Raw genomic sequence first — 20,118 nt, forward strand, 5'->3', positions numbered from 1 at the left:
GTTATTAGATGATGTTTAGGTCAGGTATTTGCAAGTTTAAATACGTTTATCTGCTTTTAAATTTAAAACTGTTCATTTTACATTCATAAGTAACTTGTTCATATGTAACCAGAAAGTCCGGGTCGTTTATTCAAGAGTCAACAACGAAAGTCAATATTACGTAGTGAATTAGTGATACAGAGTTATTGTGATGTTTATGTATGACTGTATCAGGTCATTAGAACGTGCTGCGTTACGAACTAAATACTAATCGGACCGTGTTATCTATTTGAGTCAAATGTCATCTTACAAACGTGTCTTTTATTAAATTCCCATGCACTCTTCCTATTATAACAATTTCCTATAGTTTTATCACGAAAAGTAGGAGCAGAAAATGTCAAAAATACTATTTAAAAAATGCGTGGATCCTATAATATTTCGAGTTTTTCATTTGTTATGAAGGTTTAGGTTATGTGACAATTGAAGAAGTAAAAAGTTTTTTAAATAATCAAGCATATATTTGTTTTGTAAACTAAATGTTTCAATTTATTTTGTGTTGTGCTTACAGAACAGTATTTCGATATAAAGCTTTAGTGGCTTGGGGCCCAGACTAGACAAAACTAGAGCAGACATTCGAATAAATAATGGATTGGCTATGGTATTTTGATTTGTAATAAATCTTTGTTTATTGTTTCAATCGCCCGATCAGAATGATTGAAGACGATTGCACAATATTATTTTCTTTGAATTGTGCAATAGTAAAATAGGTTAGGAATAAGGATATTGGCGAGAGTAATGTGTTGCATAGACTAAAATTTATTATTATACTAGACCTAAGGATAGTGATATTCTATATTCTAAAATTAGTGTTAATTTTATACAATTTTTTTTTATTTATTTGAAGACGAACAGCCATTTTTACAAATTAAGTAAACATATAGCCAATTATAGGTCCTCGGCGATAGTGATATTTTACACAAATGTTTTTGCGCGATCAAATATACATTAACAAAGAGTCAAAAAGCACAAAAAAGAAAAGTAAAAACTTGATTTAGTTTAATTATGTTAGTTCTTTAGTTTATACCTTTGTTCTTAGTGAAAAATTTCCGATAAAAAGCCTGCTTTAAAGAATTAATGATTTTCAGACGAGGGCACAAGACACATATAATTAAGTTTTTTTATCTTTGGCCAATTCCGGCGCTTCTTTTCCATGTATAATTTTTTCTAGTTGTTCCGAATGCTAATGGACTAAAAACCAGTACAATTTGTTGAATGATTTGAATAATTCATGCAAGTATAGTATCCATGTCAATAATAAAAACTTATCGGTAAAATCGATTACTTTACTATACAATGACGATTATGTATGGTGTGTTAATACCGATAATATTTCCGTAAGTAATGTAACTTAAATTATGCAAATAATTGCTTACACTTTGCATTGAAACAACTTCGCGTGAACTTTTAATAACAAGCTAATTAGGTATAATTTTATTAATTATTAAAAAAAAACTATGTTTATAAATTTTCCACTTATAAAAAAACATGACCACAAAAAGAATGCTTTGAAACCAAACAAAAAACAGTATTTGAACTGTCATGTTTTTTCTAAATAAGAAAATGTGGCTAATTTTAAATTATTTTTTATTTACTTGTAGAAGATGATAAAAATGATTATAAATACCATATGAACCGTTTGTCTTTTAAGAAAACAGAATGTATAATAAAGACGGGTTACACAATGTTATAAATATTTTAATGACCATAAACAACCGGTGAGCAACGTCTGACCATAGAGAATCGATTGGAACGTTTTGTATACGAGCTGTCGCTCATTACCATAGTGTCAAGGTTTAGCATTTGTGTCATGAACAGTAACAATGATCTTGATTTTTTAATAGAGATGTGCAAATCGACTTAGATTTTTATTTTGATATTTATAATGAGATGAGATTTTTTATTAGTAGATAGTACATACGCATTTTATGTCTTGAATTAATCATTAATCATTGACTATTGGAATTACAAAAAAAATTTTTTTTGGAAGATTTAAATGATGATTTAATGGAAATATTTGATCCAACCGGTCACGCTTTTCTTTGACTCTAATAGTTAAAGTAGTAAAATATAAAAGACATCATAAAAAATCATAGTCGCAATGATAAAAAAAAATCATAAAACACAAAAACGGTCCTTACGAGATTTTGCGAAATTAGACATACCAATACCCAATGATAAGTTTTTGTATTTACGTATTATGAAACAAAGACGACCTTTTCTATGCGCACGCGTCTATGAGATAAAATTACAGAGCGGCTTGGCATTTACAATATAATCTGAGGTAGATCGTTAACCCAAAGACTGACTGATTTTTTTCATATATATTAAATGTAGCTTGCAAAAATTCTACATTTAAAATTGAAATAATATTAGTCGCTTTTTAAATCTAAGCGCTCGGAAATCAAGCTTCTTTGTATTTGATAACAGGCACTATGAAGCGAATTCTGCATTTCAAATAGAAATATTCTAATACTAGCTGTTTCCTGAAACTCCGTCTGCGCGGAATTAAAAAATAAACTTAATTAGTAGCCTTTGTGTTCTTCCAGACTATGTTGTATATCTATGAAGAATTTCATCGCCATCTGAGCGATAATTTCAATCAAATATCCATTCATCCAAACATTCGCATTTATAATATTAGTAAGATTATAATTGCGTTCGCCTTTTTACTTCTCTAACGAAAGAAACTATTTTAAAACAACGAATACACATGATTATTAGTAACCAGATTAAATATAAGGCAAGAGTACTGATTGGAGCAGAATGCTTAATTAACACTAAGCGTGATTTCTGAGAACTGTTATTAAATGGAAGAGTTGATTTATCTTTAGTAAATTGCTATCTGTCAAGGAGCGAATAAAAGTAATTTAACTCTCAAATCTAAGTTAACTTGCATTGACTTTGACGTTTTCTTAATGTTGTATTTGTACATATTTGTAAGTGTAATTAGTCAAGAATTACTTTTAGAACATATTTCAAGCATTTCCCGTTTAGAATAAAAAAATATATATTTTTTTTATTAGAAATTGAACCCAGGAACTATCATTTATATGTACTCAAACAGATCAAACTATGGGCAAGGTCGTTGCCAACTGGTTTGAAACATACAGTAGTACAATAGTAATAATATTGCGAAAGACAAATAACTTACAATGTAAAAACTGTTGACCTCGAATAATTCAACATTAAGTAAAAAAAAAGTAGTCAAGTTGCGGACCTTGCTCCTCAAGACTTAAGACGTGAAGCAGGCTCTCTGATTTTGTGCACGGTATAGGGTTGTCACATGTATATCTTACTAATATTATAAATGCGAATGTTTAGATGGATGGATGTTTGTTTGAAGGTATCCCCAGAACGGCTTAACGGATCTCGATGAAATTTGGCATACATATAGAACATAGTGTGGAAGAACTCATAAGCTTTTTGTGACGGAATAACGAGCGACAGCTAGTAATATATATTGTCATCTCTTTCATTCTCGCTGACAAAACAAAATCTACAATATACAAGCCAAACTGCAGTCGAATTTAATAGATAGGAATGTAATAATATCTTATTACGTGGCAACCCTAGGCAAGAATTCCGACTCTTTATGTTTCACGTACATACCACCGACTTAACACGTTGCAAAATGACCATTGCATGGAGAAATAGTGATATTAGACCTCGACTGATTGCGGACGCATTGTGAGAACGAAAGTTCATATCTTTTAATATTTAATTAGCCTTTTTCATGGTTAAAATTCTTAGAAACTGAGCAATATAGTCTAAAAGAACATGCGAGCTTTGTTTAAGCGAAGAGTAAACACTCTTTTGTATCATGTTTTTAAGATTGACACCAAGGCTTTTGCGTTAAACTTACTAGGACCCTAATATAATTATCATTCAATTCGTTAATTAAACAAAAAAAAATTGGACAAACTAAATGAAGACAGTTGTTTGCACAAAAAGTTCTGGAAGTGATATCCAGTTTGTAACAATATTAGTTAGAATCATTTGGACCGAATGGCGCACTGATTGTTACCAAGTCAAGTGTCGAATTGATTAGTGAGGGGACATAAGCATTGATATTTTATTAGGTCTAGTGTTGCGCCGATACACCGGCACTGTGTCGGTTTTTCTGCCTATCAGTAGTAGTGTTGAGATTTATGTATTGCCAATTGCACAAAAGGTTGTGATATGAATTGTTCCTTTTATAATTTTACATATAAGTTCATGTGCAATTATAAATTCCATTTGGTTTAATACATTTCAAAGAGTAATCATTAAGTTATTTACAGATAATCCTTATCTGTTCTTTGTTTTATGAACAAATACTAATAAATCATTATGATTATCAATTCTTTGGTCTTCCTTAATAACGCTTTATGTACTTTTATAGTTAATATCATGTATTATGTACTCACTAATTGGTCGTCTTAGAAGCTTGTTAGTGTAATTGTTTTAATGCATTTTTATTACCTTGACCTGTACGTATCTATTCATCTTGTAGAATATTAAGATGTAATTTTAATATTATTGAAGACGACTTTATGTAAATATAGAACTTAGAAAAGAAATCTTAACTAACGTAAATTTAAACAATGTTTAACACATTTAAGGTTACACATACGTCAACCGTTTAATACCGTGACTATAACCCGGTGCGGATTTTTGAAAACTATTGAAAATATTATTATGCGTACGCTTGCGAAATGAATTCTTGGCCAATAAATGATGAAATACTTATACCGAAAGTAGTGTGGTGATGCATATACGGTGAAAGATATAACTACTCTGACATAATTTCCTTCACCGGCGTTCAAAGGGTTAAAACGCGTGTTTGACTGAACAGTGTCTAATTACAGTTTTTGGGGTAATACAGTAAAATTACCTAAATTCATACTTGTGATTTACTTTAAAAAGCATATTTATATCCTGATGTAACATTTAACATAGAACTGTTAAAGGAAGTTACATTTGACCTTGAATGTTCATTCACACATTTCGTCAAATAAGCAACTAGATTTTGGCAATCGATGTTTCTTACGGAGCAATAATATTTTAGCAAACATTTAGCAAGCTGACGACCTTCGTTACACTTCCGTAGGCTACTTTCTCGGTTACGATCTGGCTTTGTTAGTTACACAGCGCAGGTGCGTTGGTGTCCGTAAATGTATACACACAATTACCAACGTATATAACAAGACAATTTTATTTGTCACAAGCTTTAAAGAAATTAAAGTAACATTCCTTATTCAGCAATTCATATATTGTAGACGAGCTGTCGTCCCCGACTCCGTCCGCGCGAAGTTAAAAAAATATATTAGCCTATGTGTTCTTTCAGATTATGTTCTATAGGTATGCCACATTTTATCGAGATCAGTTCAGCCATTCTAGAGATGTCTTCAAACCAATTCATTAATTCCAATGTAAAACATTCCAAAATCAACAACTACTAATAAATTAAAAATTAATTAAAAAAGCATTGTCCAGCGGACAAAATTGTGAATCTATACCATTCCCAGATCCAAGGGGATCCTTGAACACACACAAAAAATTTCATCAAAATCGGTCCAGTCGTTTGAGAGAAGTTCAGTGACATACACACTCACAGAAGAATTATATATATAAAGATATAACAGACATGTGTCATTATTTTTTACAATTAAATGACATAAGACGAGAAAACTACAGAAGGGTTAGCAAAAATTTCTTATTTAAAGTGAAAACCTAATGATTAGTTAAATAAATAAGGCATTAAAAGCCTTCAGTTCAATATTAGGCAATGCGCAGTGAAAGGACGCGATGAAATCGATCTAGTTGCACGCTGGATTATGCTATTGCAACCAAAACTTGTACAAACTTTAGGATAAGTAATTGTCAATAAAAGTAATAATGCGAAGAATATCGATAGATTGGAAACAGAAATATTCATCATCATCAGCTCACTATACGTCCCCACCGAGGGGCTCGGAGCCTACCCTAAGTTAAGGGTGATTAGGCCATAGTCAACCACGCTGGCCAAGTGCGGGTTGGTTGACTTCACACATATCTTTGAATTTCTTCTCAGGTATGTGCAGGTTGCATCACGATGTTTTCCTTCACCGTAAGAACGTCGGATAAATGTACATATGTAAATCGGAAATCGAAAAACACATTGGTACATGGCGGGATTCGAACCCAGGACCTGCAGATTGCAAGTCAAGTGCTTGACCAATGAGCCACCGACGCTCCCAGAAATATTACTCCAATAAAATATTTGTTCCGATAAATACTATGACAATGAGTACTATTGTGTAGGGGAGGTATTCGAGATCTTTCCTTTCATCTCATGAAGCTAGTTTTATTACCCAAATATCTTTATTTTTTTGTTAACTAATTAATCTATATTATTCTTCAGGGCTATCGTAAGTTTAGTCTTATAAATGTTTACACAACACATGGTCACATGAACTGTGAATTTAACTCTACAACAGGTGTCGTTTGTTACTTGATTTGGCAATATATAACGCACACACAGACAAACTATGTTCAAATATGGATTTGCATTCTACTGTTCGTCAAATTTGACGTAGTTTAGAAAACTATCTTTATATGTAGATATTTCAAATATTGCAATAATAATTTATTACCTTCTGACAAGACAAAAGTAACTTTTGCGCTTTTAACAAAATTATAATTGAAAGAAATCGAACATACCTAGAAACAGATGTTAATGAACGGTAGCCATTTTTGGTCATTCATCTATGATTTTAAGGAAGCTGCAATGGTCTGTTATTTTGTAATAAAAGTAGCAAAATTAATCAATAATTCTGTTGCTATACAGACTTCTCATTAAAAAAAAACAACAATTCATAGTCATCTTTACCTTAACCAAAGTAATACATGCGCATTATAATCGAAGGAAGGAAACACATAATGTACCGACTATATAAAAACAAAGAACGGTCAATGATTATACATATTTAAAGAGAGAGAGAGAGCGAAATATTAACATGTTTTTTGTGAATATTTATCAGAGCAAAAAAATACGGATACTTTGCATACACAGTTACTTCTTACTGATATCATGAATATTTAGATGGATGGATGGATGTATCCCCGGAATGGTTCAAAGAATCTCGCTCGAACTTGACATAGATGTAGAACATATTATGGAAAAACACATAGGCTACTTAAAAAGTTTTTTTTGAATTCCGCGCAGACGTAGTCGCGGGCGACAGCTAGTACTCCATAAAAGCGCAGGCGTTACCACCACTCACTTTTGAATTATTTAATTTACTTCGACATCAAGTAATTCGTAACGACCTAGTAAGTTAACCAAATAAGTTAATGTTAAAGGAAATTCCTCGCATGTCTTTAAACGTGATTTGAATTATTAAAACAATATTCTCGACTTGTTATTCAAATGGTTAAAGAGCTATGAATAAAAGAAAGACTGTAAGAGGTCAACCGAGACGGCTGTAAACTAGACCGAGTTGTAAACATTTCAAAAGTCAGTAAAGATAGACAGTCCATTGTATGTGGTACATAACTTTTCGGTTTTTTTATCCAATGGGACAACGCAAATGTATTATGTAAATGTATGACACATAGTGGACAAATAATATATGGTTGTCAGATATCTATCATGAGGTACGAAAATCAGTAGGACAGTAGCGCTGGCCTGGTATGGATTGTTTTGGCTCATTGGTGCCAGTTTGTGCCAGTGCTTATTTTGTCAGCTGTTATCTTACTGTACTGGGATAATGTAAACTAGACATAAGCTAATATAAGCTATTGATTAAAGCCACTAGAGTTCTTTCTTATCAGTTTTATGGATAATAAATTGTCAGATGGACATCTTGTCATGTTCATGGTCGGAATAGATTTATAGATGCAGCAAAACTTCAGCGGTTTCCCTTGCAGTCCATTTTAAGTATAAGGAAACTTATTCTGAGGTCCTTTGATATTGAAGATATGTGCAAAATGTTTGCGAAAGACCACGCAATAGTGTTTGGAAAAAATGATCCAATCTTAAACAAGGTAATTACATCAGGTCAGACTCGGACTATAGTTTGTACCGGTTTAACGCTCTTCACGATCTTAATGTTGAATCTACGCAAGTGTTTAAAGATAAGTCGTGTTTAAGGAATACACTTAAAGCGATTTTATAGACGCATTCTACACTGTTTAACAATAATTTTGTTTAAATTAAAAGTTTATTTATACAAACAATTTACCATTAATATTCCACGCATGTAATCCTAATTCGAACTTTTACGAATATAGAAAAAACCAGTTGGTACGTACAAAGGCTAACTGATTTACAAATTTGATTATGATGACGTCATTAAAAAGTCTATCTTTCTTTTGTTCTCTGAAGTTCTCTAAATTGCCATCTAATGCCATGTTTAATTAAACATCACATACTTATCAGTTTAGAAACAAATCCCTTTGTTACAAGCAAAATCGCTTCCGCTCTTAACTTACAGCGTATTGCTGCAACTAGCATAGAACGTAATCTCGTACGGGTCGTGGGTAAATTATAATACGCTTACGTGTTTTATAAAAACAGGAGGCAATGTACACTGTATTCCTTATGTGGGGAAAAACTGGAGCGTTAAAGTGAGCCAATAACGGGTAGTGATCTGTTATTGAAGTGTGAGTAACGGGATAGCAGAACCGTTGCAACGATTGTTTAGTGCCATTCGAGCAGAAACGTTTTAATTGTTTTGCAACATTTACTTAGTTGGAATTGACTACATATTGTCATCCCTCAAATTCTCTTTATGAAAACAAAGACACCAATATGTGTTTTTGAAGTAGAGTTTGTACATACATTACATTACATTGTAAGAAAATATGATAACGCTAGCTGTCGTCCGCGCTTACGTCCGCGGAATTAAAAAAAAACTTAATAATCCATCGAGTCGTTCTGGAGATACTTTCAAAAAAACATCCATACATCCATCTAAACATTCGCATTTATAATATTGTTAAGATTAAACTTGATAAATGTAAATATTGCTTTTCTCAGTAATCTGTTTTTGCGATAGTTGAAATGAAAATAACAAATAGAAGGAGTATGATTAACTAACTTTATTGCTCTAATCTGGGAAACTGAGATTATTAATAAATTAAGCAACGCCCATCCGCGCTGTGATCTGAGCGAAACGAAACAATAACAAAAAGTTGACGAAACATGTCGAAATGTTTCATTATAGTGTTTACACAACTACTGTGTACTTTTTAATCAAAATTGAAGAATAAGATTTCTACACGATAGCCTCCTAGTCTGTAGTCAACTTTAAACATAGTCACTGAGGTTGCTAAAAACATTTTTCAATACACTACGAAAAAATTTTCTCGATGTAATATTGACAAACATAAGATGATAAGACAGCCATGATTTATATTTCAAGATCGTGCGTTACGAGCGTCCGCACCGAATTAAAAAAAAACTTAATTAGTAGCCAGACTATGTTATACATTTAAGTCAAATTTCATCGAGATCTGTCGAGCCGTTCGCAGATACCTTCTAACATCCATCTATCAATCCAAACATTCGCATTTACAATATCATTAGGATTTAGGAGATGGTATCGATAAATCTTTACAAATAAAGTAATACTGGTCATAAATATACAATATGCTTTCAAAGATTTCAATCTATGATGGAATTCAATCGTATTCTAAGCTAAACTCGTGTAATACGAGGCAAGTCGTTACCGAAACTAAAACAAACAGCAAAGCTGCGTAGCCGGCGTGCACGACGCGGAAACTGCAACTCTAAACATCCGAACGAGTATCAAGATGTACCGCAGCCTTGTTTGTACTAACCGGATTACAACGTACAAGTTGGACGCTTAAACCAATCCTAAAATTGCTTCTGGTGTATGCTTTTAAATTACTATCTTTGGGTTTCTGAAACGGGGATTTTCCCCCATTAAACGTATTTTTATCTCTGTTTTGCTAAAGATAATGACAACGTTGATGATATGTATTATATAGAGTTTTTGATATCTGAAACCGTGGGTTAAAGGAACAGTTAACTATTCTAATAATTTATTGTAATTCCTTCTGATTATAGGATGATATAGTCATGATAATGCCAAACTATATTTTCCCTTAACTCTTGTAATGTGATTCTATAAAAGTTACTCTACTTTTTAAAAACGAAAATTATATTTAAGTTACAAATAAATATCTAAATAATTCCTATGTTATTATTAGTTAATTTGTTATTGATGGTTTAGAACATACTTCTACGTCATTCGACATAATGTATATTACGAAAGCAAATAAACATTTTATTATACCTTAATATATGTCATATAAAAGAATCGATTAACTTATATAACGATTCAAGTTTATCGATATCGACTAAGGGAATATGATTACATCACTACACAGATACATTCGCGCGCAGTTCGATCAATGTCACATTGTCCACTGGGTCATTTTTTTTTCAATATCTTGCAATCTTTTAACAAATCACAATTCATCACAAAGGATTTCTTTTTTATTAATACATCATGAATATAGAATATTTATTACACTTAAAAGAAGAGGGATAACAAGCCTTTAAGTTTTAAAGGAATTACGAAATATTGGAGTAACAATAATGTGAGCCAACCAAATAATAACTTTGTATACATTGATACTAAAGAATGTGTTAAATGAAAATTATTTCCGATAAAATACCCAGGTGTGGTTTCACGTTAACTTATTATGTTTAACAAGAGGAAGTAAGTTTCCGTATACAGTTTGAAAGGTTATTACTAATTATAATGATATAAGGCAAAAAATTTAATTGTCCCAAAGAATATGACGAGGATAGTAATTTTCATAAAGGACGACTTCATTCGATTCTGATGTTTGTTTTTATTTTTTTAATGACTTAAGAAACTCCAAAACTCATACTAATTTTTAGCAATGTAGTTCTTGCATTAAATTCTTCGTAACAAGTCCTATTGAACTAGATTCAATGTGTACCGTTGAGACATTGACCGACTTGTTACGTAACAATTTCGCAGTTATCTAGCAAGTTAACTCATCGACGCGACGACGACGACTATAAAACTTTATAAGGAACAAATTACTGCTTATAAACATCTAGAATGGAACAGGTTCATACCATATGTGCATGTTAGTGTGGGTTTACACTGGCGAAACACGTGCTTAAAAACATAATGTAATTTTTATTATTCAAAGCATTAGTGTCAACTTATAAAGACTACACTCGTCGCCTGCGAATCCGTCCGCGCGTAATTAAAAAAAAAATAATTAGTAGCCTACGTGTTCTTTCAGACTATGTTCTATACATACTCCAAATTTCAATGGTATCTCAATAGATTCGTTCAGCCATTCTGGAGATACCTTTAAAAAACATCCATACATCCATCTAAACATTCGCATTTAGTATAATATTAGTAAATTATTCGAGAGCTAAGATAAGTTTCTTAAAAACTTCTTGTTTTTGTTATACAAAAAAAATACAAAAGTCATGACCATTTATTACAAAGCATGTTGTCAGAATGATAGCAATGACATTAGAGACGTCTTCTATATGTATTCTGCTATGTAAATGACCTTGTATAAAGTATATAAATAGTTTAGGTACTCATATTTTTAAAAGGATGAATTTCGATTGCTACGATAAAAACGTGTTTTTCAGAGATGTCTGTTCGTGACCGGTGCCCATAACACGGAAATGTGAGGGCAAAAACGTGCACGGTGACGCAAATATAATGTTTAGGTCATTATAAACACTCAATTTTAACCTTCAAGACATACAAACATTTATAAAATAAAATGAATATTGAATTTAACATAAATAAGTTACTATAAATCACAGCTAATCATAGTTTTTTATGATGTAATAAAGGGAAATTTGTCATCTATACAATGAATAAAATTCGAGTGTCTGTTTGTAAAATAAAAGACAAATACTTTGTGAACATGATGTGTTAGCGTATAACAAAAAAGAAAAACTATTTTTTTTCTATCTGTCCGTAAATCCGCACTTTGTTAAATATAATCATCGAGACTTTAACCTGAAGATAGCTGTTGTACGATACAAATATTCCCGATATTATAGGTTACATATTTTTTAACTAAACGCTGACGTAGTTGCTATTTTATAAGACGCACTAACCTTGGCCTTACCGAAACATTTGTCATCCCGTTCATTATCTTAAGGAAAGACAGAGAGTTTTTTTATAAACATGAAAACGACACAGTAGCACGCATTCGAAAAAAATATTTAAATTAAGTACTTTGGTTTCCAATTTTGAAATTCGATTTCGTAAATAAAATCAAATGTCTGATAAATTATTCATATTCGGCAATTTATAAATATTTTAAACGGTGATAAGTCGTCATGAATTTTATGGTTATTAATAAAATGGTCTATGAAGTAAACGATCGGAAACTATTTCAACATAACATGGTAAGGGGTCTGTACACGGACCGCTTGAAACAGTTGCCAGTTGCCACTGACTGCAATCTACGGTTGACGTTCTCCATACATTAATAACCGCTTAGCAGTGCGTTTATGGCCGCTATTTCGTAGAAAGGGAAAACAGAGTAAGATCAACTTGAACTGTTGGTAAAAAGTTCCCTACTCAATATTATGTATTCGCCTATTTAATTGGAAAATACATATAAAAATAATACTGCTAAATTCCTTTTGTATTACTATACTTATGTATTTAAGAATTACCGTACATAATAAAAAATATAATCATATAAAATATCATTCATAAGTCATTATTTTGTTTTGAAGGTAGAAAGTTTAATTCTATTGTGTGTTACAATAATAATCATTTTATTATACGATAAAAAAAATATTAATTACAATGAATTCCTCGTAACTAATCTAAAATATTTACAAAGTCTTTCTTCTTAAAGGTCAACATTAAAACTCGTCAAAGTTACTCAGTGTGTTTATATTTTCACTAGCAGTTGTCCGCGACCTACCTAAGATCATTAGGTTAATAATAATAAAACTGGATATCACTTTTAAAATCGAATTAGCCCCAGGATTTATTATATTGCCAAGAATTGGACCTTTGAGTATTTTAAGGTAGTCGACTTTAAAAAGCTTAATTTAGTGCTTTTAAGCAGCTTTACATCAAGTGGAGCCAAGAAACTTACGATACTTGATAATTACTTAAAAATTGACCTTAAACAGGACTATATTTTAGCTGTGAGCTTAGTTCTAGACAGCAATGTGAGGGCTACGTTTTTTAACGTTTGTTAAAATAATGTGTCGACAGTCGAAACCCACCCTTAGAATGTGAAATATATCTAAGAGCATCAGAAGCACTAAAGGAAACCGGTCCACCTGACTCCTCAAGGGTAACAAACACGTCTATCTCATTATCATATCGGTAATGGTCTAGTTGCAACGATGACCCTTACAGAGTGGAATGTACGATGGGTACACAAGTTTGCTTTAAACATAATATTTTTAACAACATTCTGTGTATATCCACGATTGTTCTATTATTAAACTCTAGCTGACGTCCGCGACTTTGTCCGCTCGGTATTAAAAAAAAACTTTATTAGTAGCCCATGTTTTCCTCTACTCCAGGCTATGTTCTACATCTATGACAAATTTCAGCGAGATCCATGCAGCTGGACCTTCAAACAAACATCCATCCCTCCATCCCACCATCTAACCATCTATCCATCCATTCGAATTTATAGTATTAATAAGATAAGAAATAAGAAAGTAAGATGTAAATATCTAATTATGAAAATTAATAAAATGATTCGTAAAATTTAAACAAATCGCGAAGCATTACAATAAAATTGGTGCGTAATTTCAATTATCAATATTTTTATTTTTTTATTAAAATTAAATGATCTAAAGAGGTTAGTTAACTTTTTATTATAAACCTGCCTGTATGTCGAGATGTTATCGTTCTTGCAATATGGTTATCCAGTGTTTGGCATCACGCGGTGCCTGTCGGATACCGTGGGGGCTCCGTGTCATGAATACTGATGTCTTGCCTCATTGTCGACTTTTTTTTCTTAATTCATATTCACCATACGTGAAAGAGAATTAGAGGCCGCTTCGATGCGGGCGTCGGAATTGTTTTTTCGACCCTCGATAGTTTGGTTTGAAGGTTGGAGAATGCATTGTAACAAGATACTATAACGATAAATAATGTTATAAAAATGCAAGGCCTATAATATACATTCTTACGATGAAGAAAAATATCGCGATTCAACCTTGACATATCAGCGAAAAAATTCAAAGACATGAAGTCAACCAATCTGAATTGGTCCAGCGAAGTTGATCGTCTTAGGCACCGCTAACTTAGGGTAGGCTCCGAACCCCTCAGTTTTGACCTATAGTAAGCTGATTATGATAGGCATACATCATACTTATTTCGTATAACAACTAAATAAGCAGTTAAAGTTAAGTCTTATCTCTTGACTAATAGAAAATTAACGAAACTGAGAAAGTAAGGGGAATTTATAAAAATAAAGAAATTCGTTCGTATTCTTGTCTGTATCGAAGAAATTAATTCTTTGTACTACTTTATTAACACTATCTGATTTACTGAGACTAAACATACCTTGTATTTTTAATTCACTAGTGATCCTTTTATATTAAATTGTTTTCAATACAAGCCTTCCGAAGTCTTTCGTATAAAAGTCAATATGTCTCTCTGAATAACAGCAGAAAAGTGAAACCCAATGGACTAATTCTCGGCACCAGTGTTTTATAGATACTTAATAAAAGGAATGGCATCAAATCAAAGGATAAGGTACTATTTAACTACATTCAGAAACAACTGCAATATCAATGGAAATATTTTCAATTAAAGGTCAATTAAAATCAAACAGAATTTCAAAACCAATTTACAATGCATATTATGCTACTGCTACTATTATACATATGACCTTAGGAATTGTGCTGCAATTCAAAGAATCATTGTAGGATGAAGATGACCAGATCTTACGACACAAGAATGACCTTTGGAGTCGTCATTTAGGCACGAGACCGGTTTTCAAACACCACCCAATTTACCATTCATGAACGTTAATAAACATTAATGACTGAAGGTTAAATATCATTGACTGCTTAGAAATGAAGACAAAAAAGGTTGCAAAACATCAAGAACTTTTTTCCATATTTTTGAGCCATTATGATTTTTTTTTATTTAGTGCTTGTGGCCTAGAAACTAACCTTCTAGACTTCTATTACAAACACTTTTGTGCCATTTCAAGGCATTCATAGAAATGGTAGGACAATGAGAATGAATAAGTTACAAAACAAGCATACTGTGGTGAGCCTAAAAGAAGTGCCAGGCAAAAGCATGTTATAGTAAAGGGCAACTTACTGAAGATGGGAGATGTTCGAAATGTCAAAGCAGCGTATCTCGGAACCCCGACTGGCCACCGAACTTCTGCCCGCCTAGATACTACTTAGGGATACCGTGAACCTCCACTCGCATTATCTCCAAGCTGACAAGCAGTAGATGACGCAGGACTGACGACCCTGGTAATCTCCTGTATCGGTGGGCAGGACAAACTTTGGATCGCTATGCCAGTGGAGGCAGAATGGCGAGAATCTACCTGTTCTATTATTAGTCTATCAAATCTTCTGAAGGCACCAAAGTTGTAGATGATGAATGATTAGTATTGATATTAGTTACAGTTACAGGTACAAAAGCGTGAGACCAGATCGTCGGTCAGACAATTGGCCTCGGTACATTTAAATTGGCTCTTCCCGTTTGTCTGAACGTGGGTAAGCACAAAGCTATATTGCCAGTTGATCTTTTAACCCACATTTATTGTTCGGACAACAATAACTGGTGACTCGTTGTAGCGTCGCGTGCTTGTGACGAAATCACTACTTGAATATTAATTTTTCTATACAGACTTGTAAACATCTTATAACATCTTACTTCTTACTAATATTATAAATGGTAATGTTTGGAAGTATATATGGATGTTTAAAGGTATCTTCGGAACGGCTTCATGGATTTCGCTGAAATTTGGTATTTTAGTAGAACATATCCTAGAACACGTAGCCTAGATTTTTTTAATTTCACGCGGACTCAGTCAGGAGGACATCTAGTTTTTTTTATAAATAAATATTAAAATTTGTCATGATATCAACGAGGCAACGTTTTAAATGTTTACACAAAAAACGATGATAATGTTCAGTTATGAGTTTGAGTAAATATTAGCCAATATTATATCGTAATTCGGTTACCACGATTAGGAAAAATTTGGACACCTAACAACCGTTAAACCAAAAAAAAATTGCAATAGAGATGATAAACTTTCAACATTTATTTGAAAAAAACTTCGCGATAAATCAACCATTTGGTCTAGTTTAAAATTACTATCTTGTGTACTTGTGAATTATGACACTTCAAAGTTATTCGCGCATTTTTATTTAAAACGTAACGTGGAAACGCGCAATCTGACATGCTGTCTTTGTTTATCCAAAGAGAATGTGTGAGATGACAATACAAGAGTCACTGCAATCGAAACCCATAGTAAACAAGTAACAGGATAATTCATTCATATTTTAATTGTCTTCTTTAATCATCGTGTTTCAGTTTAATATGTTTTATGTTACCGTAATATACGAAGGTAATAAAATATCTCCAGCAATTGTACTTTATACATCTCAAGTATCACTACTTAAAATCAATAAAGCTTCATTATTTTTACGATTTACTGTCGTGATAAAAAAGCACGAGTTATTGCTGACTTTATTGTTAACAATGAGAAGGCGAAATCTTCACGAACAATTCCGGTGAAATTACATTTTAATAGTGTCAATGCACTTAAATCATGAATTTATTTGTGTTAAATATAATCAAAAAGCAATTTGTTAAGTATAATAAAGCATGTACAATAGGGGAATCGGACGGTGTTCCACGTTTTGTACACATTTAGAAAACATTGCGGAAAAATAAGCAATAGGACGAAGCGTTTAAATGTGTCGTTTTTAATTGGTTATTTGTAAGAAAAAAGAGGATTTTGTGTCGTTGCAAGGTACAAGGCAATTTTATGTAAGTGGAACACCGCAGCTTTCCGCGACTGTACAAACACACCAACAAACTACACAAGAAAAACAAAGCTTTTCATATTAAAAACATCTTTCAACTTACTAAAATGTGAAAGTTTGTTACCTGGTAACTCAAAACGACTCGATGAAATTTGGATAAATAGAAGCAACCCGAACAAAGTCGCTGGCGACAAATAGTTTTATTATACAAAATGAATATTTATTTAGCCAATACCAGGCATAAATAAGGAGTATTTTACAAAGACTGTCTTATGTATATTTAATTTATTAATTGACTCAAACATTAATTACAGTGTTCGCGATACAACAGTAGCGTCTGATATCATCCCAATGATTCATTTAATTTATTTTACCTTAAACTTATTTGAAGGTCAATATAAATACTTTGACATTTTTAAGACGTATTTTAACTGAAATATGACATGAAATTAAAAATGATTTAAGACAGAATTTAGACTGAAACATATGAACACTTTTTAGAATGGATGTATATTACTTTCATATTAAACAATTCGGAGTCCTCGGTACATTTTGTGTTAAAGTGCTATGTAAAATACGTAGTTATTTAGCAAGAATCTATTCCAACTAAGTTTTTTTTATAACAAAGTTGTTTATTAGCTGTTTTTCCTTGTAAGGTTATGATTATAACTATCTGTGCGGATAACACATCGAGAAGTTAAAATAAAAAAAAACTGACAATAGAATGTAATGTTTGTAAAATTGTATTAAACATACTAGCTGTAGCCCGTGACTTCGTCAGCGCGTAATTAAAAAAGCTTAATAAGTAGTCTATGAGTTCTATATCTATGCCAAATTTCATCTATCATCTATACGCGTTTATAATATTAATAAGATTACTAACTATTGGACGCCCGCGACTTCAGTTCAGGAAATAAGTAACCTATAATTTACTCGCATGCATCACATACCTTCCAGTTCCAGTAATTCCGGTGACTACCGAAACAAATTCGGACTTGTGGATAGATTGTCAAATATTTTAATAATTCAGCAACAACATCATATGTTTGCGAAATATGATTTTTTCGATATTATATACAGACACACCAATTTTATTGTGTACAGATAAGATTTTTTCAAAGAAAATATATCTTCATTCGAGTTTTTTCAAGGTCAAATCTCACAGCTATTGTGTAAATATTACGTAAGATCGAATTATTAAAAAACGCAATAAATTTTATTTTTATTTTAACTTACAATGCATGCAGTTTATGTGGGTATATTGTAAAGATAAAAAATATAAGGGAACAAGCTTATACGTTGCTAACAATAGAATTAAAAATAGAACAAAACATCAGCTTTGAATATACCATGTTTTTTACGACACAAAATAAAAAAATGCATATTTTTCAATCTCTTATTTCATATAAGAGATTGAAAAATAAGTTAAGAGAATGAGATTGACTAACAGAGATGTTTATAGTAATAGAAATTTAGTGGTTAATCATTAGAATTAAGTTTTCGTAAACAATAAATAAGTTTAAGCTAAGTTACTATTCAATAAGGCACTACTTATATTAAAATAATTTTTATATTTTATAATTTGTTTAGTAATCTTGAATGATTAACTTAAAACAAAATTAATATATAAAATTAATTATATTATTTATTTAAATAAATAAATGCATCAGAAAACCGGTTGACATTACAAGGTTGTGAAACTAAAAGTATTACAAAATTATAATATTTAAATAGTTAATTTATAGGGTTGTTGCTATTCATTACAACATATTTTAAGGCAGCAGTTTTTTTGGAATATGAAAGAAAATGTTTGTTTTAAATCGAATTTCGAATCGTAGGAGTCGTAACAAACCCTATTTGGTTAAAAAGATTAAAATTTTTAATGATGAAGAAAATGTTATTGTTCAGATAAAAAAAAACAGATTAATATGTAAAGTTTTTTATTCATTAATTAGTAAGTGCATGTAAAATGCATTAACATATTTTTGTTGTTTATACGTAATGACATATTCTTAATAAAATTATAATACAATTTTATATTAAGAATTATTACAAAATTTGTGGCAACCCTAAGCGTAAATTTGCGAAGGTATCCAATCATAGGTACAAGGCCTGACCTGACCATCTGTCATGGTCAGCGTCAGCGGATAAGGTTGTGCAAGACATGATCGTCTTCAAGCCTGTCAGATTCATTATCTTTAAGACATTATACAAAATTCTTTGAGAATGTATGTAAAAATTAAATTTATAGAAACCATTGATCGTTAATATAAATATGCATTTAAGTATCCTTGATTTAAAACCGTTCACTATCTCAGTCTGTTGAAATATCTTAAATACTCGTATAGTATGATAAAAATTTTATGAAACCTACTTAAGTTAATGTTTTTTATGTTATGAACATATAACAAAAAATCTTCATGTCACATAAAAAGGTAAACGTATTCCATTGTAATTTACAAAGATAAACAAGAATAACTTACCAGTAGGACAATCCCATCCAATTTTAACAATGTTTTAACTGAATTTGATGTCTAATTGTCACCATATTCTGTTAACAACAGGTATTCATCACAAAAAATACCTAACAGCACTTTAAGGTACCGCGAATTCACAGAAATGATTATTTTATTTGATAAAATTTAAATAAAAAACCTAAGCATTTGTATTATTTACTGTATAACTTATTTGACACTTAAATTACAAAAAAATTATATGATTTTTATGTCCATTCTGACAGGAAAGAAGCTTTTCTTGTTAAAAACTTATTACGGTATATTTTTAGAGTAGAGTAAAACAACCCCTCACACGATACGATTCGGTCACTGACTATGACTGACTGAACTCCGAACAAAACTTGCTCGACTTGATTCGTTTGATTTGGTTGATTTGATTTTGGAACGAATCTTTAAGCTTTAGATGAATAAACTTTGCAGCTTTATTTTTTGCGTCTTTTCTACAATTTTGCTCTATTTTTACTATTGTTATTATTATAAAATTTAAGTTATGTGAATAATTTTAAGCAATTGACTTTTTATCAACATTTATAATAACGCCATCTAGTATAGTCT

The 20,118-nt window shown here is 31.5% G+C and overlaps 1 protein-coding gene across 3 annotated transcripts in view; it reads right to left on the minus strand.

Moving 5' to 3' along the window:
* tsl (membrane-attack complex domain containing protein torso-like) overlaps positions 1–19,869 on the minus strand; it is a 32,729-nt gene extending 12,860 nt beyond the window's left edge. For all 3 annotated transcript variants that reach the window (XM_013316138.1, XM_013316137.1, XM_013316139.1), the window contains exon 1: positions 19,531–19,869. The gene's annotated coding sequence lies outside the window, so the exon portion shown is untranslated. The remainder of the gene's footprint in view (positions 1–19,530) is intronic.
* Positions 19,870–20,118: the final 249 nt, after the last annotated feature.

Source organism: Papilio xuthus, unplaced genomic scaffold (assembly GCF_000836235.2).
Source record: "Papilio xuthus unplaced genomic scaffold, Pxut_1.1 DF826949.1, whole genome shotgun sequence".
Classification (NCBI taxonomy): domain Eukaryota; kingdom Metazoa; phylum Arthropoda; class Insecta; order Lepidoptera; family Papilionidae; genus Papilio; species Papilio xuthus.